At 41.9% G+C, this 24,421-nt stretch overlaps 1 protein-coding gene across 6 annotated transcripts in view; it reads right to left on the bottom strand.

The window, feature by feature from the left end:
- LOC123823035 (carcinoembryonic antigen-related cell adhesion molecule 21-like) overlaps positions 1 to 24,421 on the bottom strand; it is a 97,123-nt gene that overhangs the window by 40,922 nt on the left and 31,780 nt on the right. For 2 of the 6 annotated variants that reach the window (XR_006786469.1, XR_006786467.1), the window contains exons 2-3: positions 23,039 to 23,247; positions 21,586 to 22,181 (exon numbers count right to left, since the gene is read on the bottom strand). The exons of the other annotated variants lie outside the window; for them this stretch is intronic. The gene's annotated coding sequence lies outside the window, so the exon portion shown is untranslated. Of the gene's footprint in view, positions 1 to 21,585; positions 22,182 to 23,038; positions 23,248 to 24,421 lie in introns of those variants that run through there. 6 annotated transcript variants of the gene reach the window in all.

Genomic DNA, 24,421 nt, shown 5'->3' on the forward strand with positions numbered 1-24,421 from the left:
AGATTCTGGGACAAAGGCCACTGCAAAACAACCTATGGCCCCTGAAGAATCTGGGCAGTCAGGTCACCTGCTACTATGGCTGCCAAGTCAGAAGAGAGGGAGAAAAACACAGAAACATTGATTTGAAGGATTGTAACCAGATTAGGAAAGAAAACTAGGAAGATTTAAAATATATTATGGATTCTCACTGTTAGCAAGATGACAAGATCCCCTAACTGGAGGTAGTTGATGTCAAACTAAAACATGCATCACACAAACTTGAAAAGGCAAGAAAGACCATATTAAAGACCATGCAATAGGGCAGGGAGACTGCACTCAGCACCCCTGAAACAAAAATCTGGTGAAATTTTACAACAGGAGGAAAAAAATCATAGGTATGTATGTTTTCTAATTGGCTTTACACACACAAAAAGTAAAACTCATAAAAGTATGACAAAAGCTCGCTTTTTATTTTGGTTGTAAATATTCCCACCTAAGTTAGGAGCTTACCTTTCCTCAGAGACAAGGAGAGAGGAACGTCAGGAAGATTAAATTGAAAGAAATGAGACCAGGCCCCTGAGACAGATGTTCTCTAAGTGGTAACAGTGGCAAGAAGCTTTTAAAGAGACTAAAGTATTTTTCAAAATGCAGAGAAAAGGATCTATCGTTACAAATTGCAATCACATGGTTACAGAGAACACTGTACAAATGAGATCAAAGGTCTGTACTCAGGAAGAAACTTTTTAAAGTTTAGTGACTCTGAGGGAACACTAAGGTCTCTAAGTCATAACAAAATTGCTTTCTGCACAGTGGAGGAAAATATAACCTAATCTCTTTCGGCCAAGAACAAGTTTGTATCTCCATCAATTCCTACAATGTATAAAGAGGTACAAATTTCCAGCCATTTGAAACCATATGCAGAATAGCTGGGAGTCCCTGAGCAAGGCAAAGATCTCATCTTCTAGAAGGCTGTGCTTCTGAAGTTTTCCATGGAGACATTACATTTCTTTATAAAGTTACATTCTTTTTGATCAAACATCATATCCAAAGAAGAAGAGTATTCTTGATCCTATATTATGGTTGGTGTCACTTTATTTGGCCTGGTTAGTTAACTTTGGCCTGCAGAGCTGCTGACATTCACACATAGTTTGCTCTGATAAAGGTCTTTCTGTGAAACCTAAGATGAGGGTTTGAACAGACTCTTGAGGTTAGAAAGCTTCACCCTCAGACTTCACTTGCAGATTCTCTAGCTTTGGGTGATATCCTTTTCTCCAAGAGACACCAAACGACCCATCAGGTCTAAATTAGCTCCAAAAATGGTAAGGTCGTTTCTAATTCTGTGGGCATCAGTCTGAACTAGGACATTTGAGTCAAACCCTTGGTTGTATTACCAACATTTACAGTTATGTATTCTTAGCAATAAAAACAGAGTCATACTAACTTTATGCAAATAAGATTATTGATATGAAATAAGAATACCCAAGAAAGCTTTAAAATTTCTTTGAAAGAAGTCAAACAAGGAAAAAAAATAAGTGTCGTTATTCACAACACTTATTAACTATTTGGGTGTCCTTCTGTCCATTCCCGTTGTCCACAGCAGTGTCCAGCTGCCCTCACATGGCCTTTGGAAGAAGTACAAAGCTTGAATTATTGCAAGTTCACCATGTGCTTCCACTGGTCATCACAGGACCACTGCTCATCCTCTGAGGGATGAGGCATCACCCACACTGTGGACATAGTGCAACTGGGACAAGCCAGAAGTGGGATCTGGTGTGGAATGTGACCTTAAGTCAACAATAATGACAATGTTAGTTCATATATTTCAGTATATTTATTGACTCAAAGCAAGCTTTCTATATATTTTTTACCTTCCAACAAACTTATTTAAAAAGTGCAAAAAATTAGTCAGAGTTTAATAACATAGAGGATGAGCAAAGGTGACTTGTATTTTATATCCAGGTTGATGGGCTTGCTTTCAACGAATCTGATGGCGTTGCTTACTTCACACTGATGATTCCCAGCATCCTTTTCCCTGAAGGGTTTAAGTGGGGGATTCTGTGGCCCCAGGACAGCTTTGTCTTCTGACTGAGCTGCAGGCTCATGCATTGAATTACAATTGGGTGGAGATCCCATTTGTGCATCAGGTCAAAACCATGGCATTTGATGCTCTGTGATGGTAGTGTTTCTGGCTAGGGTGGTGGGCACTCTAAGAGGCTCTGTGAAGATAAAAAGGACTTGACTGATGGAGAGAGGGCTTGGAACCTGGGCCACACTGCCTCCTTGGACATCTCAGCCCCTCACCATCCAGAGCTCTGTAGAGGTCACCAAAGAATGGTCTTGATCTCTGCAGAAAGATTATTTCCTTTTTTGAAGTGACAATGTGGAAGGAAAGGGCTACGTACTTTCTCTGACCCCAGATCACCCCAGGGTGGCCCCTGACATGTTTCCATAAACACTTGTGTACTGTCAGTGCAGTGACACTCTTTGCAGCCCACATGTCTGACAACCTCATCATCAAGTGAGATGTTTCTTTCATGAGCTTTCACTGATACCTTTTAGAACTGTTTCTAAATATTTTGATGTCAAGACTTTTGGATTTTAAAGAATATTAGGTACCACTCCTCATGTAAACTTCTATGTATGCTGGGAGAGGCAAGCTTCCACCCCTTTCCATCTCTTATGCCAAGAAAATTTACAAAATTTGAAGAAAGTGAGAAAATACCTGTAGTTAAAGAATGTATTAAGCCCAATGTAGTCTTCATGACCTTGGACCTGGAGAAGTTTCACCTAAAAGTGTTCTGCATCTAAACAGGGTTTTATTTTATGGCCTGCATATTGCAATTTTATTATTTTAATAAAACCCACAGACTGTAAGAAGAGAAGAAAGCTATTCAATATGGTAAAGGTCATACATGAATGCCCACAGCTAAAAGAATATCTCATAAAGAAACACCGAAAGTGTCACTAAGATCTTGAACAAGACAAAGACACTTAATTCAGCATAGTTTTTGAAGTCTTGGCTAGAAAATTTAAACGAGATGATGAGATAAATTAAGAGGAATCCTAATGGAAAGAAAAAATAACAAGTATCCTTTTAACAGACAACATAATCTTACATGTTAAAAGAAAAAAACAGATTTCTGGACAAGATGGGGGTGTAAGCAGACACACTGTGCCTCCTTGCACAACCAAAATAAGGACAACAACAATTTAGAAACGAAAAACAACCAGAAATGACAGAAAATTAAACTGTATGGAAGTCACACAACCAAGGAGTTAAAATAGACACATTCATCTGGACCAGTAGGAAGGGTGGAGTCGGACAGCTGGGCAGACAGGGTCGAGGCACAAAATGCAGTGGCATCAGGCACTTAAGGCATCCTGGACTCACAAGACTAGAAGTGGCTAGCAGACCCCAGGTGCAGAGTGGCATCAGGCACCCCAGCAACGCGGCGATTGTGAAGCGAGGCACTGCGTGCAAGGCGGCTGGCTGACCAGGCAGTTGCACATTCATGCACAGATAAACCAGGCAAGATTGGGGAATGAGAGAGAATGCACAACCCAGGGTCCCAACGCCAGGAAATAGAGCCTTGGGACACTGACTGAAAACACCTGTTGGGGTTGAGGCACAGGGAGAGACTCCCAGTTCCACAGGAGAGTTCATTGGAGAGACCCAATGGGTCCTAGAACATGCACAAGCCCACCCATATGGGAATTAGTACCAGAAAGGTCCAGTTTGCTTTGGGGAAGCAGCAGAAGGGACTGAAATCTGACAGAGAGTGGAGCAAGTACCATCGTTTCCTCTCAGACCCTGTCCCCACATACAGTATCACAACCCAACAACTGGCTGACCCGCCCTGGTGAACACCCAAGGCTCTGCCCCTCATACGTAACAGGTGTGACAAGAAAAAAAAATCAACCCAAATGGAAAAACAGATCAAAGCTCCACAGCAAATACAACTAAGCAACCAAAGGATAGCCAACCTATCAGATGCACAGTTCAAAGCACAGGTGATAAGTATGCTCACAGAATTGGTTGAATTTGGTTGCAAATTAGATGAAAAAATAAATGCTATGCTAAGTGAAATGCAAGAAAATGCACAGGGGACCAATAGTGATGGGAAGAAAAATTAAATCAATGGAGTGCACCAGAAGGAAGAAAGAAACAACCAAAAAGAAAACAATGAAGAAACAAGAATTTTAAAAAATGAGGACAGTCTTAGGAACCTCCAGGACACCTTTAAACATTCTAACATCTGAATTATAGAGGTACCAGAAGAAGAAGAGGAAGAGCAGCAAGTGGAAAACTTATTTGAACAAATAATAAAGCAGAGCTTCCCCAATCTAGCAAAGGAAATAGACTTCCAGGAAGTCCAGGAAGCTCAGAGAGTCCCAAAGAAGTTGGACCCAAGGAGGAACACACCAAGGCACATCATAATTACACATTAGCCAAGGTAAAAATGAAGGAGAGAATCCCAGAAGCAGCAACAGATAAGGAGACAGTCACCTACAAAGGAGTTCTCATCAGACTGTCAGCTGATTTCTCAAAAGAGACCTTGCAAGCAAGAAGGGGCTGGAAAGAAGTATTCCAAGTCATGAAAGGCAAGGACGTACATCCCAGATTGCTCTATTCAGCAAAGCTTTCATTTAGACTGGAAGGGCAGATAAAGTGCTTTTCAGATAAGGTCAAGTTAAAGGAGTTCATCACCACCAAGCCCTATTTTATGAAATGTTAAAGGGACTTATCTAAGAAAAAGAAGATAAAAAACATAGATAGTAAAATGACAGCAAATTCACAATTATTAACAACCACCCCTAAAACAAAACAAACTAAGCAAACAACTAGAACAGGAACAGAACCACAGAAATGGAGATCACATGGAGGGATAGCAACAGAGGAGTGGGAGGAGGAGAGAGGTTGAAAAGGTACAGAGAATAAGTAGCATAGATGGTCTGTAGAAAATAGACAGGGGGAGGGCAAGAATAGTACAGGAAATGTAGAAGCTAAAGAACTTATGACACATGCACATGAACTTAAAGGGTAGGATGTGGGTGGGAGGGGGTGTGTAGGGTTTAGGGGAATGAAGGGGGGAAATGGGACAACTGTAATAGCATAATCAATAAAATATATTTTTAAAAAACAATACATTCCACCCTACACACACAAAAGTTAGAAATAATAAAGTGAAGTTGCAAGAAACAAAATCAACACTCAACATTATTTCCATTTTTTGCAACAACAATGAAGAAATCCAAAATGGAATTAAGTAAGCAGTTTCCTTTACAATGCATCAGAAAGAATAGAACACTTAGAAAAAAAAATTAACCAAGGTGGTGGAAGATGGATACAATGAACACTGTCAAATTTTTCTGAAAGAAAGTTAAAATAAATAAATGGAAGGACATCATGTTTATGGTTTGGAAGGTCCCTCAACTCTCTACATATTTCATACAATCCATATCAAAAATTCAGTGACTCAGCAAAGCTCCAAAAACACCCTGCCTCTATCTCCTTCCACCAGTCACTCAGACACCCACCACCAGTCTGCTCCTCAGCCTCTGCAGGGTGCCTTCTTTGTGAGCACTTACTCCCAACTGCAGCCTCAGCATCAGAAGTCTTGGTTACTGGGGAGGGAATATTTTGTATTTCTGAGGCACTTCAGGATGAAGCTAAAACTGTCTGACTCAGATTGGCATTGGGGAAAGACCAGAGCCTGTCTCACCTTGGTCAGATTTGACACCATGCACCTTGACTTCCTTTACTTTTGGAATCTTTTTTTAACTTTCTCTCCAGCTTTTGGCTGATTGTGAGGTCCCCATGTCCTCCAATCTTTCCTTCTTCCCTAGCCTTACTCTCACACTGGGTCTCCCTTTCACCCTTGTCCAGAGCCCCATCGCTCCTGCCCCTGCAACCATCAGTTTTCAAACTGTGCACTCATGCATCCCAACAATTAGAACTCACGTGTTTCTCTGACTACCTCTGTTTGGGGCTATATTCTCTTATGATGTTAATGTGAAAATGAGTACATGTTCACAATCAGATTGTACTGAAATGTTTAAAACACAAAATCACATTAGTAATGAACAGCACTTATGGCTATGCAACATTGAGAATGTACTTAATGCCAACAAATTATGCACTTAAAAATGGTTACAATGGCAAGTTTTATGTATGTGTATTTTACCACAATAAAAAGGAAGTTAAGGGAAAAATGATCCTGTGCTTGCTGCAATGGGTCTGACACCACTTAATAGAGAATAAAAGATTTGCCATGAGTTTGCACTTGGAGTATAACGTGAAGTTTTAGGAGTCTGAGTTTGGGAAGGTGAATTCAAAACTCCAAGTTTATGTTTAGTATGGTTTGAAACATTGAAGTGAATAATGAAAGGAAAGGACTATAAATTCATGAAATTGTCACTTCTATGTCCAAGGAAAAATCTGTAGCCAGGACTGCACACAGAGCAGCTTCTGAATGCAGGCAATGACCTCTTTCCTGACTTGGGTGGTTACCCAAGCGTTAGCTTATGTTTTGTTAATTCATGTCCACATGGTATGAGTTTTCTCATGCTTTCTAAGTAAACTAGCTTTTGAAAGAACATTCGTGATATTGTTCCATAATCATTTTGGCTTTATATGTAATTGCCTTATCTTTAATTTAAGCAATATTTTTACAAATATATAATGACTCATTTCAAATAAATAACACATTTGCCTTTTATAATTAATAACATTTTTAGTAAGATTATATTGTTTTTTTCAAACAATTAAATTACTGGAACCAATGTGTATTTAAAAATGCAATACTGAGTATTTTTATTTTTATTTATTAATTCTTTATTTTTCTCCATTTCCCCCCCCCACTCCCCTCAACTCCATCCATCCCCACCTCCCACCCTTGATTCTACCCACCTTTAGTTTTGTCCATGTGTCCTTTATACATGTTCTTGAAAACCCTTCCCCCTTTCCTCCCATTATCCCCTCTCATGTCCCCTCTGGCTAGAGTAACGAGCTAGTCCCTATAAAAATCAATAATGATGGTCTCCTTATTAATTGTGCAGACATTGCCTTTTGAAAGCGCACTACACTTTTAAACATGTAATGACCTTTGCCTTTCAAAATATCCAGATTGTATCCTGCAGACACTCAATGATCCTGCCTTTAACAGACGTTTATTTTCTTGCAAAAGTGTGAACATTTTGTGGTGGTGACAGTGAGAAGAATAAGACCACACATTCCAACATGGACATATCTCAGAGACATGACTTTGAGTAGAAAGAAGCGACACTGATCCGTGTGTCTAAACTACGCAGTGTGTGTAGGTAAGTGCAGAGGTGACAGACCCGTCCCACTGAGTTCTGTGCCTTGTGAAGTGACAACCCCAGACAGGGCCCTTTTTCTCTCCAAAACACAGGGTGAGAGCAGTGTGCATCCCTCAGGCTCATTCAGGACTCAAGTCTGGGCTTCTTGGAGGAGTGTTCACTAGATGTGTAAGGCTTACACAGAGAAAGCATTTTATTTTCAGGCGAATCACTGAAAACCCTGTGGAGATTTTAAGTCCCCCTTCCTCCTGTTGGGTGGGAGTTCCCAGCTTCCTCCTGTTGGATGTTCTTTCTTGTATTTGGGACAACACTAGCTGTTGCTGTGGTAAGCTTTGTGTTTCACTGTGTTTTGTTCCAAGTGGCCACAGGAAGGTCTGGCTTCTCTGCCTGAGTCATGCTGAGAACATCTGCCCCAAACAGCAGCAGTTCCTTCCCCAGGATGGAACTGAAGTCATCTCAGAATGATTTGAGGTGATTTTTCACTGCTTTTTCACATTCTGTATTATCTGAAATAGTCCCTCTTGAAAGATGAGGACTCAGCTGGTTGCTACCCCATCACTACACCACACACATGTTCTTCCCATCCTGTCTTGCCAGTATTTTCCTAAGACCAACATTTAATGTGGACTTTATGTCTATTTTATGCCATTTACATTTGATCCAACTAGCTGTGATTTTTCCCATTTCCCTTGAATTGTGAAGTCAAAATTTTTCATCTCTGAAGCATATCAGGGCTGGAGAATATTTCCTGTCTAAACTGGGGCTTTGGAGAAGAAAGTTAAATAGTCCCGCGAGAGCACAAACAAAATAGGAAAAGCCAAACTCCTCACTGACATTGACCATGGCTCACCTGGTTACCCGGTGTAGTGCTGCCCTCTGATGGCTACAGTGCATATTGCACTTACTGATGGCGGTACACATTTCTTTCTTTTCGTTTCGTTTCCCTGATAGCTCCTTAAGCAATTTATTTTTTTTATTGTTCTTCAAGTACAGTTGTCTCCATTTTTCCTCCACCACTCTCCCCACCGCAACCTCAATTTTACCATCTATTGCCTTTGTCCATGGGTAAACAGGAGCCCAGCAATTATGCAAGGTCAATCTTAGAGCCAGAACCAGCTACATAAATTTCAGGTAGAAGCAAAGGTAAAGTGGAAGTTCAGGGCACCATGTTTAAAGCTAAGAATTAAAAGCAGAGCATTAACCTTAGTACAGGCCTTTCTGAGTGAGGATATGACCAAACACAGATTGCCAGCCAAGGAACCCAGCCCACCCTCAGGGGACAAATGAATGAGTTTCTTCTTCCTGTGAATTCCACATTGACCCAAGCCATGAAAACCCACAGAAATGGAAATCTCTAAGTGACTTAAATACCCAGTTGAAAGGTTCTCTTTCTTTAAAAATTTCACATTTGGGGGCTCTTTTGTTAGGTAGGTATTTTGCTCTAATCAAATCCCTGAAAAAATTTGAGATGATTTTAGCATCAAATAAAGATAAACTAAACACACTGATTGTATTAAAAACATAATTACTCTACAAAGGAAACACCAAAAACCACCCCCTGAACATCCCCTACTAGAGGTGACAGCACCTTCACCTTACTCTGGGAGCCCTGGTTTCTAGGGAAAGTGTCCAGCCTTGGCCCTGTTTCCTCAGCAGGGACCAGTGTTCAGGGGTGAGGGAAGCTCCTCTGCACAGGAGGTGTCAGCATCTGAATGCAGGATGGACGAGTCGGGGACAGTCCTGTGCACCAGATGACCCAAAGGGGCTCAGGCCACAAACAGGGTGAGTGATGCAGCAGTGGAGCTGGGGATGTGACACCCCTCAGGTGCTTAGGTTTCTCCTCGGTTCCCACAGGACCTGCAGGGCTATGAAGCTAATACCCGGAGACAGAGATGTTTGTTTGTACTCAAAGATGGGCTCTGTTGTCTTGTGTTGGGGGCAGGGATAAGCCTAAAGCAGGCTGATGCAGCCAGAGATGGAAATTGCGCGTACATTACAGGACATCTGTGGTCAGAAGTTTCCTGCACAACAGGATATCTGCAATTAGAAACATTGTAGGTGCCTAGCCTGAGCACACGGGCGGCCCACCAATCAGTGCCTTGATCACGCGCCTATCATGCGCCCCCTAGCCTATCCCAGTTAAGAGCACACCCCAAAGCTACCAACCAGAGCTACTTCCCCTATCTGCCTTCCTCTACCCTCCTCTATATAACTCCCTCCATTTTAAAATAAAACTGGCAGCTTGATCAGAATCCTTTGACTTGCTGTCCTTCTTTCGCGCCTCCTGTCCCATCCCCTTTCATCCATTACAGGTACTTTGGCGGACCCCGTTGACTGCCTCGCGGGCCGAGGCAGTCTTGGGGGACCAGTGCATTGTATTCCTGTGGCTGTCACAGTAAATTTCTACAAACTAAATGACTTGAAAGAAAAGAAGCTCATTCTCTGACATTCTGGAAGCCAGAAATCCAAATCAAAGTACAGGCAAGACCTCTTTTTCTCCACAGGCTCTAGAGCACATTCTGTTCCTTTTATCTTCATCTTGGGTGGCTGCCAGTATTCCTTGGATTATGGCGGCATCACTGCTGTCTCTGCCTCCATCTTCACGTAGAATTCTCCTCTGTGTGTCTTCTCATCTTCTGTGTCTTACAAGGAACATATTATAAGATATAGGACTCATGCAGATAACCCAGTATAATCTCATCTCAAAGTCATTATCTCTTTCTTGTCCTTCTTTTTACTGTTCAAGTCACAAAATCATTATCTTAATTACATCATCATAGAACCTATTCCCAAATAAAGTCACATTCACAAGTCCCAGATGTTCAGATGTGAACATATTTTGGGGAGAATTTGAGCTCAGCCCTCTACAAGCAGCCTGACTATGTTGCCCAGTCCCTGCCGTTTTGGGGTTGATTCAAGTGCTGCATCCGTGGGAGCTCCCCACGGAGTCTGCAATGAGCCCCACTGAGTTTAGGCTTCACCTGTTGTCTACAGAAGTGGGAGACATGGAGGGGAAATGAAGAGATGCCAGGATAAAAATCCAAGAAAGAACCGGACAGGGACCTCCTAAGACCACCAGCCTAGGCCCTACCTAAAGTCGAGTTTGCAGAAAATGGACAGCTTTCTAGATTAATACACATGCACTGTGGGATTCTTGCTTAATCATGGCTATAGAGATGTCACAAAATATATTGAGAACAAGCACAAAAGTGAAAAAAGATAAAGTGGACCTCATTAATATTTAAAACTTCTGTCCTCTCAAGGATGTCATTAAGAAAGTAAAAAAGAAAATACCCCACAGAATGGGCAAAAAATCTGCCAACCATATGTTGGATATGGGACTTGTATCCAGAATATAGAGTAAACAATATGCACAACTAATAATAAAAAACTTAAGTTTCCCAATTTAAATATCTGAAAAGCATATGAATAGATAGACATCCAAAGATTTACCCATGAACAATAAGCGCATGACAAGATGCTCTATGAGGATTGGAGGTGTCCAAACTGTGGCCACAGGCCACACGCTGTCCAGGGTGGCTGTGAATGCAGCCCAACAGGAAATTGTGGATTTACTGAAAACATTATGAGATTTTTCTATTACATGTTGCAATGTATCGAATGTGTGGCCCAAAACAACTTTTCTTCTTCCAGTATGGCACAGAGATGCCCAAAGGTTGGACATCCCTGCATTAGTTGGAACTAAAATGCAAGTAAAAACTACAAGATACCATTGCACACCCTCTGAATTGGCCAGAATCACACACAGATCATAGGAAACCCTCCTTCACTTCCAGTATGAGCTGCTTAGATGATGTTCTGGCAGGTTCTGTCACTGTTTAGCAGAGTTGCCGTAGGATCCAGCAGCTCCGCCCCTAGGCATATGCCACGGGAGAGGAAAACAGATTTCTCACCAAAACATGTACATCACACATTCACAATAGGAAAAAATTTTAAAAATCCAAATATCCATCAACTAGTAAATGGGAAACCATGCAGTGGAATACTATCCAATCAAATAAAAAATGGAAAACTGCACATGTTACAACATGGGTGGACTTTGAAAACTGTATGCTAAGTTAAAGAAGCCACACACAAAGGTCACATACTACATATATGATTTGTCATATATGAAAAGACCAGAATAGGTAAATCCAGAAAACAGAGTGTGGATTCACAGTTGCCAGGAATTGGAGGGTGGGAGGATTGGAATGTGACTAAAATGGATTTTGAGATTCTTTGGGGACTCTGAAAATATTCCCATTAAGGGCAGTGAGGGATTCACAACTTTGAATGTACTGAGATGATTAAATGTGCGCTTTATGTGGGTAAGCTATATCTCACTCAAGCTGTTAACATACATTCTAACACAGTCTTTCAGCAAGGTGGGTGTATTGTTTCTCTACTGCTGCTGTGACAAATTACCACCAACTAGCAAAGAAGTTTGAATGCAACCTGGGTATGAGGTGACATGAGGGAATGACCATTCTATTAGGTGAGCGAGTGGAATGTGGTTATGCAAAGAGATTCTCACCTTCTGAAGACAAGCAGGTGGAAGAAGTACAGAGTTTTGTATGTCTGTGATTGATTTGCAAATGTTGCAGAAAAGACCTGATTAAAAAATTAAAAGTTATAGAGATGTAAACAGGTGGAAAATATAACCAAAAATATGAAAAAATTATCTCTGTGGTGAATATATAACTCTTATTCTTTCTGTTTGTATGTTTTAAAGTTGACATGATGAAAAGTGAAAAGAAATATTTGTTCCTTATTTATACGAGGTAAATGTATGTGTTGTATATGACAAAGGCATAAACATCATTTCTAGGGACTACTAGAAACACCCAATCTAAATAAGCTTTGGGCAGATCATCAGATGCTAACACACACCTCACACCTGATGAAATGTAGATGCTCCAAGAGCCAGAGTGTCTGATATTCTTCTTTAAGAGGATTTATCTCCATATGAGAATCTGTGGGTGCCCACCTCAGACCCCTGCTCTGAGATGTGTGTTCACCCCTTCAGATGCCCTCTGCAGTACAGGTTTGCCCTCTGCTGGCCAGTCCTTGATTTTGGCCAAGTCAAGTTCATTTCACACTCAGATGGCCAGAGCAATTTACCTACTCAATGGGTGTGCAGTTTTGTCACCACATGTGTGGTAGTTTGTTTAAAAAAACATGGGAAACTCAGATTCTCCTTGGTAAGAGACTTTGCAGAGTTTCAAAGGAAGCAGGTGTCTTATGAGGCAGTGCTTCCCCATCCAGCAGGTCTGTACCCCACTCTGGTCCAGAACCACAGCAGGGTCAATGCAAGTATACCCAAAAATGGGAATTTGGGGGTTGGCAAAAAAAGAAAAGAAGAAACAAGCCTCAAAAGAGCTGCAGCATCCAGCAAATTTGCACAAACAGGGTCGGAGGGTATGTCTGTGATCCAGATGGAAGGATTCAGGGAATGACGGACCACAAACCTGAACATAGGAGAATGGGTCAGCATGGGGCAGGTCCATGCTACAGAGAATTTGCCTTTATGCAGGAGCCTTTGGATGTAGCTCTGGAATAATGCTGAGCTGCCTCTTGGGTCACTAGAACAAATTAATGCCATATGGAGTAACGAGACTGCAGAATTCAGGGTTGCAAAATAAGGAAGCCATCTGGTCATTGTCTCTGGTCCTGGGTAAATGACACTAAATTCTGAAACCTTGGAATTTGCTAAGTGACACAACTGTCTATGGTATTTGGGAGCTCCTTTGACCAACCCTGATTTTGACTTGGTATTTCTCCCTGTTTCTGCTTTTTAAAATGTCTTCTTTTTTTTTAAGAAGAAAACTGTAATTATAAGTGTAGCAATTTCCTGTTTTTTTTTTTATGAGTCATGCTAGCAAAAATCCAACCACAGTGGATACTGGGAACACCCAAGCCAAGTGAGTCAGAAGTATGCAATAACTGGGAATTCCAAATACTCTACAAGTGCTTGATTTGAGTGGAGTATTGTGGACAAATTTTCCCTCAATCAGTAGGAATCTGCACTCACTCTCAATGGTTAGGGTCAGGGTGGAGGCAGAAGAGAGTAAAGTTGTGTTAAAAGAAAAGTGGAGACAACTGTACTTAAACAGTTGTGAAAATAATAAAAAAGTGAAAATAGTAAAAAAGAGACTGGGTTTGTGGCTCCCAGGAGAAAGCTGAAAGAAAGGCTGCCAGGATCCCTGTGCTGAGTCCCCCTCCCACACTGCAGAGGCCCTTGCTCTTGGGTGGAGCACTCCTCTCCATATGGCATCAGACTGAGGGAAAACAATAGCCCCACCCTCTGGGCTCCCTGTAGTCCCCCATCTATGGATCTCCACGCTGTTGAGGAATCAGCTTTCTGGGCCAGTGTGTAGAAATCTGGGCAGCCTCAGGGGTAGCAGTGACTGAACTGTGTGGCTTTGAGGTGGGTGTCATGCCCCCAGCCTTTCCATGAACCTGATTGCCCCCCCACACACACACAAGAGATCCTCTAGAACCACCCTCTAGTCTCCCAGCAGTTTTACCTTCCCAACTCCTTGTGGTTATGCCCTGCTGAGGTCTGGAAAGAATCTGAAACAGACAGTTATGTGGATCTGAGACAGGGGCTATTTGCTCCATCTTCCCCCAAGACTGACAGTCACCTTCCTTTCATGGGAGCTCCACCAGACCCATCCTATTCTCCCAACACCTGGCAGCCCCACCCTGGTGAGATCAGTCTCCCAGCAGAATATGAGACTGACTGAGCTGTGTGGCTCTAGGATGGAGGTCACTTTTCATTTGCATGCCCAACTGGTTCACAGCCCCCCAGTCACACAGCCAAATCTTGATGTGTTAAACTCTGCTGACCCCACCCTGATGTTCCCTGAGTTGCCCATCCCACAACAAAGGTATGTGTGCACCTGGAAGATGGCAACTAGAGTTGGTATACCCTGGGACATTTGTTGAGTAACCTCGGACTCATCACTGGAACAGAGTTTGCACCTGTGTCAGTCTGGTATATACCATATGTCCCTACCTGGTGACTCACTAAGAACCTACCGCTTGCAGCTTGAGTACAGCCAGAGGCTTTCAGTGACTAAGCCTCACAGGTAACCAACAAGCACAGTCAGACAAAGGTGAATCTTGGGTGCTTTGGGAATTTGCTGACCTGTCTCAGGCCCACTTTTAGTAAAACCTGGCCTTGGTGTGCAGGTTGCTTCTTCCCCAACACACCCAGGAACAGAAGAGACAACCACAAACTGTGGATTATTTTGTAGCTTTAAATAGCTTGCCCAAAGCCAGTCACAGGCAGTGTCCAACATTGGCTGGCACAGAGTCTTTCACAAGAGGCCCCAGAAATAACACAAAGGGGCCAGCTTCAGACAACATCACAGCAGATTTCCATGAGTTTAACCAGTGGTATATCCAAAGGGACCTCCTGGCAGGCACCAGATCCTGCTGAGGCCAATTCCACTGCGTGTCATCAGGACCTGCACAGCAGCTTGCACACTGAGGTATGGGTCAGTCCTCAGAGGCAGCCAGCCTGAGTGTCAACCCTACCCATGAACAGACCAAAAGCAATCAAAGGTCAATTCCAACAAGACTGCCCACATAACCCGCATAAGGGGCATTCCTGGAGCACATAGCTTAGGTAACCAAGAAGACTGCATCACTAAGTCTCACAAAAAACCACACAGCATTAGGCTACCCTACTAAGAACAAAACTCATAGCAAATCTACCTAGCACATAGAAACACACACAAAGAGGCCATCAAAATTGGGGGACAAATAAAAACTTCCAAAATTAAAGGACAGGATAAATCTTCAGAAAAAGAGCTAAATAAAATGGAGGCAACTGATTTACCAAATATTGAGCTCATAAAACGGGTATGAGGATGCTCAATAAACTTAGTGAGAACTTCAACAAAAAGATAGCAAGCATTTAAAAAAGTCAGAGAAACCATAAAAAGAACCAATCAGAAATGAAGACTATATATTCTAAAATGAAGACTACACTAGAAGGAATAAACAGTAGGTTGGGTGAAGAAGAGGATTGAATCAGCAATATGAAATACAAAGTAGCAGAAAACACCCAATCAGAGTGACAAAAACAAAAATAATTTTAAAAATTAAGATAGTTTAAAGGACCTTTAGGACACTATGAAGTATAACAACATCTACATCAAAAGAATGCCAGAAAAAGAAGAGACGGCAAGGGATCAAGAAACTAATTTTAATAATGCTGCCTGACAACCTTTCTAACATGATGAAGACAAAAAAGACACACAAATCCAGAAAACAAAAGAGGCCAACACCAAGACACATTATAATTAAAATGGTAAATGTTAAAGTCAAAAAGAAAATCTTCAAAGCAGCAAGAGAAACACAGTTATCTTCAAGGGAGCTCCCATAAGACTGTCAGCTGATTTCTCAACAGAATTACTTTAGGACACAAAGGCTTTTCAAATTGATGACTTTAAGTGAGGACTACTTTAGCCAGCAAGGGTATCATTTCATATTGAAGGAGAAATAAAGAGCTTCCAAGACAAGAAAAATCTAAAGAAGTTTGTTACCATCAAACCTGTATTAAAAAAATATTCAAGTTGCTCCTGCCTAGTGGCTCAGTCAGATAGAGCCTCATTTGATACACCAAAAGGCTTTCAAGCTCGATTCCAGGTCATGGCACATACCCAGGTTGAGGGTTCAGTCCCTAAAAGGGGCCTGTATTGGAGACAAATGATCAAGGTTTTTCTCTCACATTGATGTTTCTCTCTTTCTCTCTCTCTTTTTGTCTTTCTCTAAAATCAGTAAACACACTATCAGATAAGAATATTTTTAAAATAGATGTTAAAGGGTATTTTTAAGAAGAAGAAATAGGAAACAAAACAAATAACAAATTTTTAACATAAGTTAACAAATGACAATAATGCATGCCTATTAATAATCACTATAAATGTAGTGATTGTTTCACTATATTTCCTTTCTTCTATTACATTTACATAAGTGTAAATGTCTTAAATGCTCTAATAAAAAGACACAACATAGCTAAAAGGACAAGAGAAGAAGACACTTATGTTTTCTGTTTGTAAGAGACCCACTCCAGAAAGAAAAGATACACACAGAGTAAAGTAAAGTGATGGTCTTGGTCATGTGGTTCAGTTGGTTGGGTCATTGTTCTCTGTGCCACAAGGTCAGAAGTTTGATCCTCAGTCAGGGCACATAACTAGGTTATGGGTTCAATCCTCAGCTGAGGCACATACAAGAGGCAAACAATATTTTCATCTCACATCAACGTCTCCCTCTCTCTCTTTTCTTTCTCCCTTTTCCTCACTCTGAAATCAATAAACTTACCCTTAAATGAAAATTTTTAAAAAGTTAATAGATGGAAAAATAAATGTCATGCAAATGGAATTTTTAAAAAGCTGGGGTAACAATGCTTACATCTGAAAAAATAGACTTTAAAAAAAAGGCTATAGAAACAGACAAAGAAGGACACTGCAGAATGATCAAAGGAGAAATCCAACAAGGAGATATAACACTTGTAAACATTTATGCACCCAACATAGGAGCACCTAACTATACAAAGCAAATCGCGATGGAGATAAAGAAGGTGATCAACAGTAATACAGGAACAATGGGGGATTTTAACACCCCCTTGCCATCAATGGATAGATCTTGCAGACAGAAAATCAAGGAAACAGGGGCTTTAAATGGCACACTAGATTAGAGAGATTTAATTGATATCTTTAGAACATTTCATATCAAAACAGCAGAATATGCATTCTTTTCTAGTGCACATGAAACATTTTTAGAATAGACCACATGTTATGCCTAGAAACAAGTCTCAATAAATTTAATAAGATTGAAATCATATCAAGCGTCTTCTCTAACCACAATGGTATGAAACTAGAAATTAATCACAAGAAAAAAAACTGAAAAACTCACAAAGACATGGAAGCTACATATTATGTTACTAAATGAATAGGTTAACAATTAGATCAAGAAAAAATAAAAATATACCTTGAAACAAATGAAAATGAGAACACAGGATCTTAAAATTTAAGTGATACAATAAAATCATTCCTAAGAAGAAATTCACAGCATTATAGGGTTACCTCAGAAAACAAGTAAAATCTCACATATTCACTCTAACCTCACTTTTAAGAGAACTGGAAAAAGAATAACAAATAGAGCTCACAGTGAGTACAAGAAAGGAAATAATAATCATCAGAACAGAAGTAAACAAATAAAACCTAAAAGAAAAATACAAAATATCAATAGTACCCTGAGCTAGTTCTTTGAAAAGATAAATATTATTGATGAATCTTTAACAAAATTTACAAAAAAATAGAGAACCCAAATAAATAAACTCAGAACTGAAAAGGAAGTAACACCTGGCACTAAAGAAATACCAGGGATGTTAAAAATATTATAAACAACTTTATGCAAACAAATTGGAAAGTCAGGAGAAAGTGAATGAATTTCTTTAAACATATAATCTTTCAAAATTGAATGAGGAAGATTCAGACAATCTAAATAGACAAAATTAAAATTGATGAAATTAAAAAAATCATTAAAAAAAACTACAAACAAACAAGTGTTCTGGACCAGATGACTTTACAGGTGAATTTTACCAAATATTCAAAGAACACCTTCTCAAACTGTTCCAAAAAACAAAAACAATTAAGAAAAAGAAATACTTGCAAGCTCAATTTATGATGTCAGTATTATTTTAATTCCAAAGCCAGATAAAACAGACATGTAGATCAATGGAACAGAATAAAGAACCTAGAAATAAACCCATGCTTTTATGTTCAATTCTCATTTGTCACAGTAGGCAAAAAACATACAGGGTGTCAAGACAATGTATTCACAGAATAGTTTTGGAAAAACTGGACAGATAAGTGCAAAATATGAAACTACACCACTTTCTTACACCATACAAAAGAATAATCTCAAAATAAATTGATGGGTTAAATGTTAGACTCAAAACTTTAAAATTTCATTAAAAATGTGGACAGTATAAGGACTGACATTTCTCACAGAAAAATATTTTTAAGGATACCTCGGGGAAGGAAAGGAAAAGAGGAAAAAAAAGAAATAAAAATACATCAAAATAAAATATTTTTTCACAATAAAGTAAACCATTAACAAAATGAAATGATAACCCAGAGAGATAAACAATGTATTTGACAAGGATACATTTATTAAAAGATAAATATGCAAAAGTTTTAAGGAACTTATACAAATTAACACCACCAAAAATCAGTCAGAAAATCCAAGGAACCTGAACAGAAATTTCTTCAAACAGGTTACATACATGGCTAATAAACATATGGAAAGATGATCAACTCACTAATCACTGGAGAAATACAAATTAAACCACAATGAGGTATTACCTCACACCTGTCAGAATGACTATGATTAATAAATCAACAAACAAGAAATGTTGGGATGGAAAAGGTAATGGGAATGTAAGTGCACTGGTAGTGGGAGATATGATAGCTTCGGCCACTGTGGAAAGCAGTATAAAAAACTAAAAAATTAAAAATCTAAATACATTATGACCCAGATATTTTAAAAAGTAAATGTATTTGAAGAAAGACAAAAAACTGATTTTAAGGAATATAGTCATACCTATGATCATGAGTGTTACTTAAAAAAGGCAACATTGGGGAGACACAAATGCATATACCAATAACTGAGTGGAAATCCTAACAAGCCAAATCCTAAGATCTCTGAAAAGAATTATGTGTCAGGAGGACAAACTCAAAAACACATATTCCTCGTTTATGTATCACACATGCACTGGTCAGAACTTCTTGGGGAGGATGAATTCTGATGAATACTCCTCTATAAAAAAGATTGAATCCACTAGAGTGTGGTGATAGCTAACACCAGGTGCAGTAAAGGCAAGAATGACATTATTGGTGTGCACCTTCTGACTTCATTTATAATACACCTGGGCATGAGGAAGGCAGTGCTTGCCCTTGCTCATGATTCCTCTCTTGTGATCTGGAATTTAGCAAGCCACCACTTTCAAACATATGGTATACGGCAAGCCAGTGATTACGTGGACCCAGGGTGTAAAGATGTAATAAGAAAGCTGCTGCTATTGTTAGTTCGCAAGATACTGTCAGCTGCCTATAACCAATTAAATGCTTTAAGAAGAAGCATAATGTATTATTTCAGAAGAATGGTGGGTCGTCACGACTCGGCACAAGAGTTTCTGGTTTGGTCGCTGCCTATGAAACCAGCTTGCGGTTAGACAGTCTTGCGAATGCTGAGAGGACAGCCTGTCATATTGATTTTATGAGGTGATCCCCCTGAGGAATTCCAAGAGGACAGTCTGCCTTCCTCACACCAGGAAAATAGGGGATGTTAAAATCATGGTTTTCAGGAAAAAAAAAAGCACACAGTCTCCTGTTTCTTATCCTCCCCAACTTGTTCCGGCCCTGCACCTTCACCTACCAGGGACCACGGGAATTTGATTCTGAACTTGGATTTCATTGCCACACCAATTCCACCTCCCTGACAAGAACGCCACCTTGAAACACACGCAATAAAAGCTTTAGGCAACAAAAATGTGGTGTCATGGCGGTTCTGTGGTGACTTCCTTCCCACTTGGGGAATGAGGCCCTGGCTTGGGTTGTGAAGAGGGATGGGGTCCTGATGCAGAGGGAACCCCCCAGCGGTGCAGAGGACACCTCCATGGGGCAGGACTGCTCTCAATTGTGAGCCCTCTGGGGGCTTAGCAGAAAGAGAGCTTTCAAAGTTAACCTCTACAACCCAGTCCTCAGGAAGCTAATAAAGACCTCCCGTGTCATAGTAGGAACACAGACACCCATTTGAACACACACTGACAGTATCCAGAGGGGAGGTGGGAGGGCCTAATGAGGGGGAAAGGTTAAGTGGTTTCTAGAAACATGTGTAAGGTACACATGGACGAAACCCAAGTGGGGCAGGGGGAATGGAGGGAGCTGGGGATGGGTGGGTGGAATGTGAAGGGAGGGGGCGGAGGGAGGAAAAGGGAGTCCAGTGTACTTGAAGACCAAGGAACAAACTTGTGAGACAAAAATACCCGCCGGCTTCAGTATGGAGAGCAGAGGAGGTGGCCCTGAGTACACCTCCCAGCACAGGGAAAGGGGATTTGCACACTTGCAGACAGACATCAGCCAGATGGGGGAGCAGACATGAAGTGGCTGCCACAAGGAAGTCGAATCCATCAAGGGCCCTGAGCAGCTTCTTGGGGCGGCAAGTCTCAAGGAACAGGTTCGGGTCTGGAAGGGGGGAGCATGAAGCTCTCTGGTGCAGAAGCCAGCCCGAGAAGTGCAAGGAAACACCCCGGCTGGGCAAAGGTATGGCCTTGACAAGCCCCTCTGCCATCCTAACGGGACCCTTCAGGCCTCCGCTTTTAACAGGGTGGGATTCCACACATGCCACTTTCGGCAGGAGCAAAGACAAGGCTAGACAAGCAGTGTGGACCCCTCAAAGGTCATTCGTATCCTTGAAATTCACCTCCATGACTTGCCCTCTCTTCATCTCTACCCCCTTATTTTACCAATTCCTCCCCACCCACCCTTCTCAGGTTCTTCTGGGCTCTCCACAGTCAAGAATGCTCTGCCCCTTTGTCTCCCACCCACCTTCCCTGTCTACATGCTCCTGAGCAGCACACACCCCAGACTCTCAAACTTTGACCCTCAACACCCACCTCTTCACTCTCTGCCTCTGGCACATTGCTTTGCTTTCTCACAGCCCAGGACTCTGAGGCTTGGCCACCCAACCCCAAACCACAAACGTGCTACATGCTTGGAGGCTCTGCACACTACACCGTACACCTTTCCTGCCTTTTGACCCATTGCCATTGCCCCTCGGCGCATTTTTGCGTTCATCTCAGGTCTCAACCCTCCAAAGCCTTTCATCCTGCGGGCCTGCCCCAACCCCGCACCTCGCCCAGGTCTTTTCTTCAGCCTGCCGACAGCATCTCCGTGAAGTTTCCTCACAGATGCCAACATCTGCTTCCATGGAACGGGCTGCACTGTGGCTTGAACCTCGGGGGCCAACATTGCTTTTCTGACCCACACAGAGAAGAGAAGGACTGCAGTCACCAGACCCAGACCCAGCTCCCGCAACGCTGCCGTCTCGGACACTGAAGAACTCAAACCGGAAAGCCTGCCCCACCCGGCTCCACCAACTGTGTCTGAGGCGTCTTTGCACCACCTCCCACAGCTGCCCATTGGCCATTCTCCTCCCATGGCAGTTCGGGACACCCTTTCAGCTCCAAAAAGGAACACATGACTCACATTCTGCTTTAACGTTCCGTTCTGCTTTTCTCATTGTTTTTCAAGAAAGCAGTTTTACGGTCTTTTATTTTTTACAAGTTTTCATTTGTTGTTCGAGGACAGTTGTGTCAATTTCCCTCCACCACTCCCCACACACCGGTCATCCTCACCTCCCACCCTCCATCTTACCACCCTTTGGTAGTGTCCCTCTGTCCTTGACACATATTCTTCAAAACCGCTCCCTCTTGCCCCATTTTCCCCTGCCACCTCCACTCTGGTTCCTGTCAATTTGTTCTTCATTCCACTCTTTGTCCCGGGTTCTGTTTGGCTTGCTTTCCGGTGGGTTGATTACCTGCCACTCATACTTGCGATCATGTGTTATCTGTCTTTCCTCGCGTGGCTTATTTCACCTAGCATAATGCTCTCCAGATCCAGCCACGCTGTCACAAAACGTAGGAGCACCTTCTTTCTTTCTGTTGCGTAGTATTCCGCCGAGTAAATGGACCACAGTGTTTTCACCCATTCATTCACTCCTGGGCGCTTAGGTTGCTTCCGTCACTCGGCTATTATACATTGTGCTGCCATGAACATTTGGACCTCCCCGAGGCCATATTATCCCTGCATTTTCGAGAGAGAGGACGGGAGCGAGGAAAGAAGACGAGGAAACATCAATGTCACAGTCAAACACCCATGGGCTGCCTCCCGTACGCACCCGGACCAAGTGTCACAACCACACAGACCTGCTATGGAACCAGCAGCCTTTCGGGATTGGGACAATGCTTCTCCCAAGTGATCCGCGGTGCCCACGGTGACTCGCTTCCTTTTCAGAATTGGCTCCCACACTCAGTTCAAGCTTTCTGTCTCCCTGGAGACCTCACGTCATTTTCCACACCTTGCTCAAACTGTAAGTCTCCAGCCTTAGCTGAATCTGAAACCCCTCTTCACCTTGTCCTTGCTGATCTATCCCATGTGGCCCGTCCATCAGGACCACTGGCCTGGGTCCTGAGCTCCTTTCTGTACCCCTAGAAGCAGCGATTTTCAAGCTGTTGGCCGAGGCACACTGTGGTGCCAGTATGGCCTTGGAGGCCCCTACCTGGCCAACGATGCTTTGCCACATTTGGCCAGGCTAAATGTGAGAGAAGGTCTCTAACATCCCCAGATGATGCCGACAGCCGCTCCTCTGGGGGAAAAGATGTCTCCCCCTAAACATAGCTTTTGGGTGAGAGGAACCATTGCACTACACCTCTTTCTACTGTATCCAAAAACTTCAGCATGAACCGATGACTCACTCAATTCCTTTTCATCTTTTGGAGCACAGGGAAACAGACCACGGGATCAATTCAGGTAGGCCTGGGTTTTGTACCTCCAAGGTCATTAAGCATTCTACTCAAGAAAGAAGGCAGAAAGTTGCCTCATCGACAACTTGGACATCAATTTGTACAAATTGGAAACAATGTTGCCAGGAGGCCACTGACCTTGCTCTGAAATGTGTCAGCTACCGAAGAGCTAAAGCACCAGTCGGTGTCCTTCCACATCGTAGCACACATATATGCAATGAATGGTGACAAACACACCAGAAACGTTGGTGTGAAACTGCATCACAACAGGATTTGCTGAAGAACATCAAAATGAAGCACATTTTTTCGTTCCAGAACGGGAACTGCTGTTCAACCATAAAAGTGCCCTGAAAAACATGAAAGGTGTCCAAGAAGAGATTCTGACAAGGTTTCCTATTAAAAAGATGATTCTGTTTCCCTGCAGCCACCCGATGTAGAACTAGAGCAATTCCCTGAAGTGTTTAAAGAGAACAAAAACACCAAGAACGCAAGAAGCTAAGGTCTTTGTATTTTGTGAGTGAGTGAGTGAGTGAGTGAGTGAGTTGTTCGAGTGTGTGTTTGACACATTGAAGGAATTTAATGATAACGTAAGGAATTAGAGAAAGAAGAGAGGCAAGCGGGTGGCGGAGGCGGCACACAGGTGCAGATGACACCAATGGTGGTGGGAGGAGACTCTACTGGGGAAGGTGGACACGCCGCACCACACACAGGGGACACGCTGTGGACCGGGTCAACCTGGCTGCTGTGCTGTTTCATTGACCCACGTCACCTCAGTTCACCCCATTCAAAGACCTGACATGAGTACATCCATAAACAAAGTTTTTGAAAGAAGGATTTGTTTCCCTAAATGTTGCACAGATATTTCCCAGTGAAAGGTTCTGCTTTAAGAGTTATCATGTTGACCCATGCATTTGCTAGCCTAAGGAAGCTTAACGACTTCCTTGTTAGATGCCCCTAGGGAATAAAAGCCCTAAGAGAGCAAAAATTGTGTGTCCTTAAAACCTGTACATGTATTTGCAATGACATACTCTGTTTTTAAGACTAAAGGTGATAATTCCGCCTTTTACTAATCTCAAGAATCTTCAGCGCTTACTTCCTACCTGACCCCAGAGACTAAGGGGCCTAAGACCTAAGAATTTCAATTACTTTACAGAGAAACTCTCTATTTTTAGTAGTAGGGCTTTTTAGCCTGCTTCTACAACTTGAAGCGAAAATAGACAGTTCTAAAAGCCAAAACAAGAGCCACCATTAAGTTAAAAATAAAGTACAAGTGTTTAGCATAGAACTTTGAAAACCAGACTTTAAATTATTTTTTGTTCTTGTCCATCATCCCTCTACAACTACAACTTGAAGCTAAAACAGACTTTTCTAAAAGCCAAAACAAGAGCCACCATTAAGTTAAAAATAAAGCACAAGTGTTTAGCATAGAATTTTGAAACCCAGACTTTAAATTCCTTTTTGTTCTTCCCCATCATCCCTCTAGAACTACAACTTGAAGCTAACATAGACTTTTCTAAAAGC

Source organism: Phyllostomus hastatus, unplaced genomic scaffold (genome assembly GCF_019186645.2).
Source record: "Phyllostomus hastatus isolate PE091 unplaced genomic scaffold, TTU_PhHast_1.1 phas_contig_468, whole genome shotgun sequence".
Taxonomy (NCBI): domain Eukaryota; kingdom Metazoa; phylum Chordata; class Mammalia; order Chiroptera; family Phyllostomidae; genus Phyllostomus; species Phyllostomus hastatus.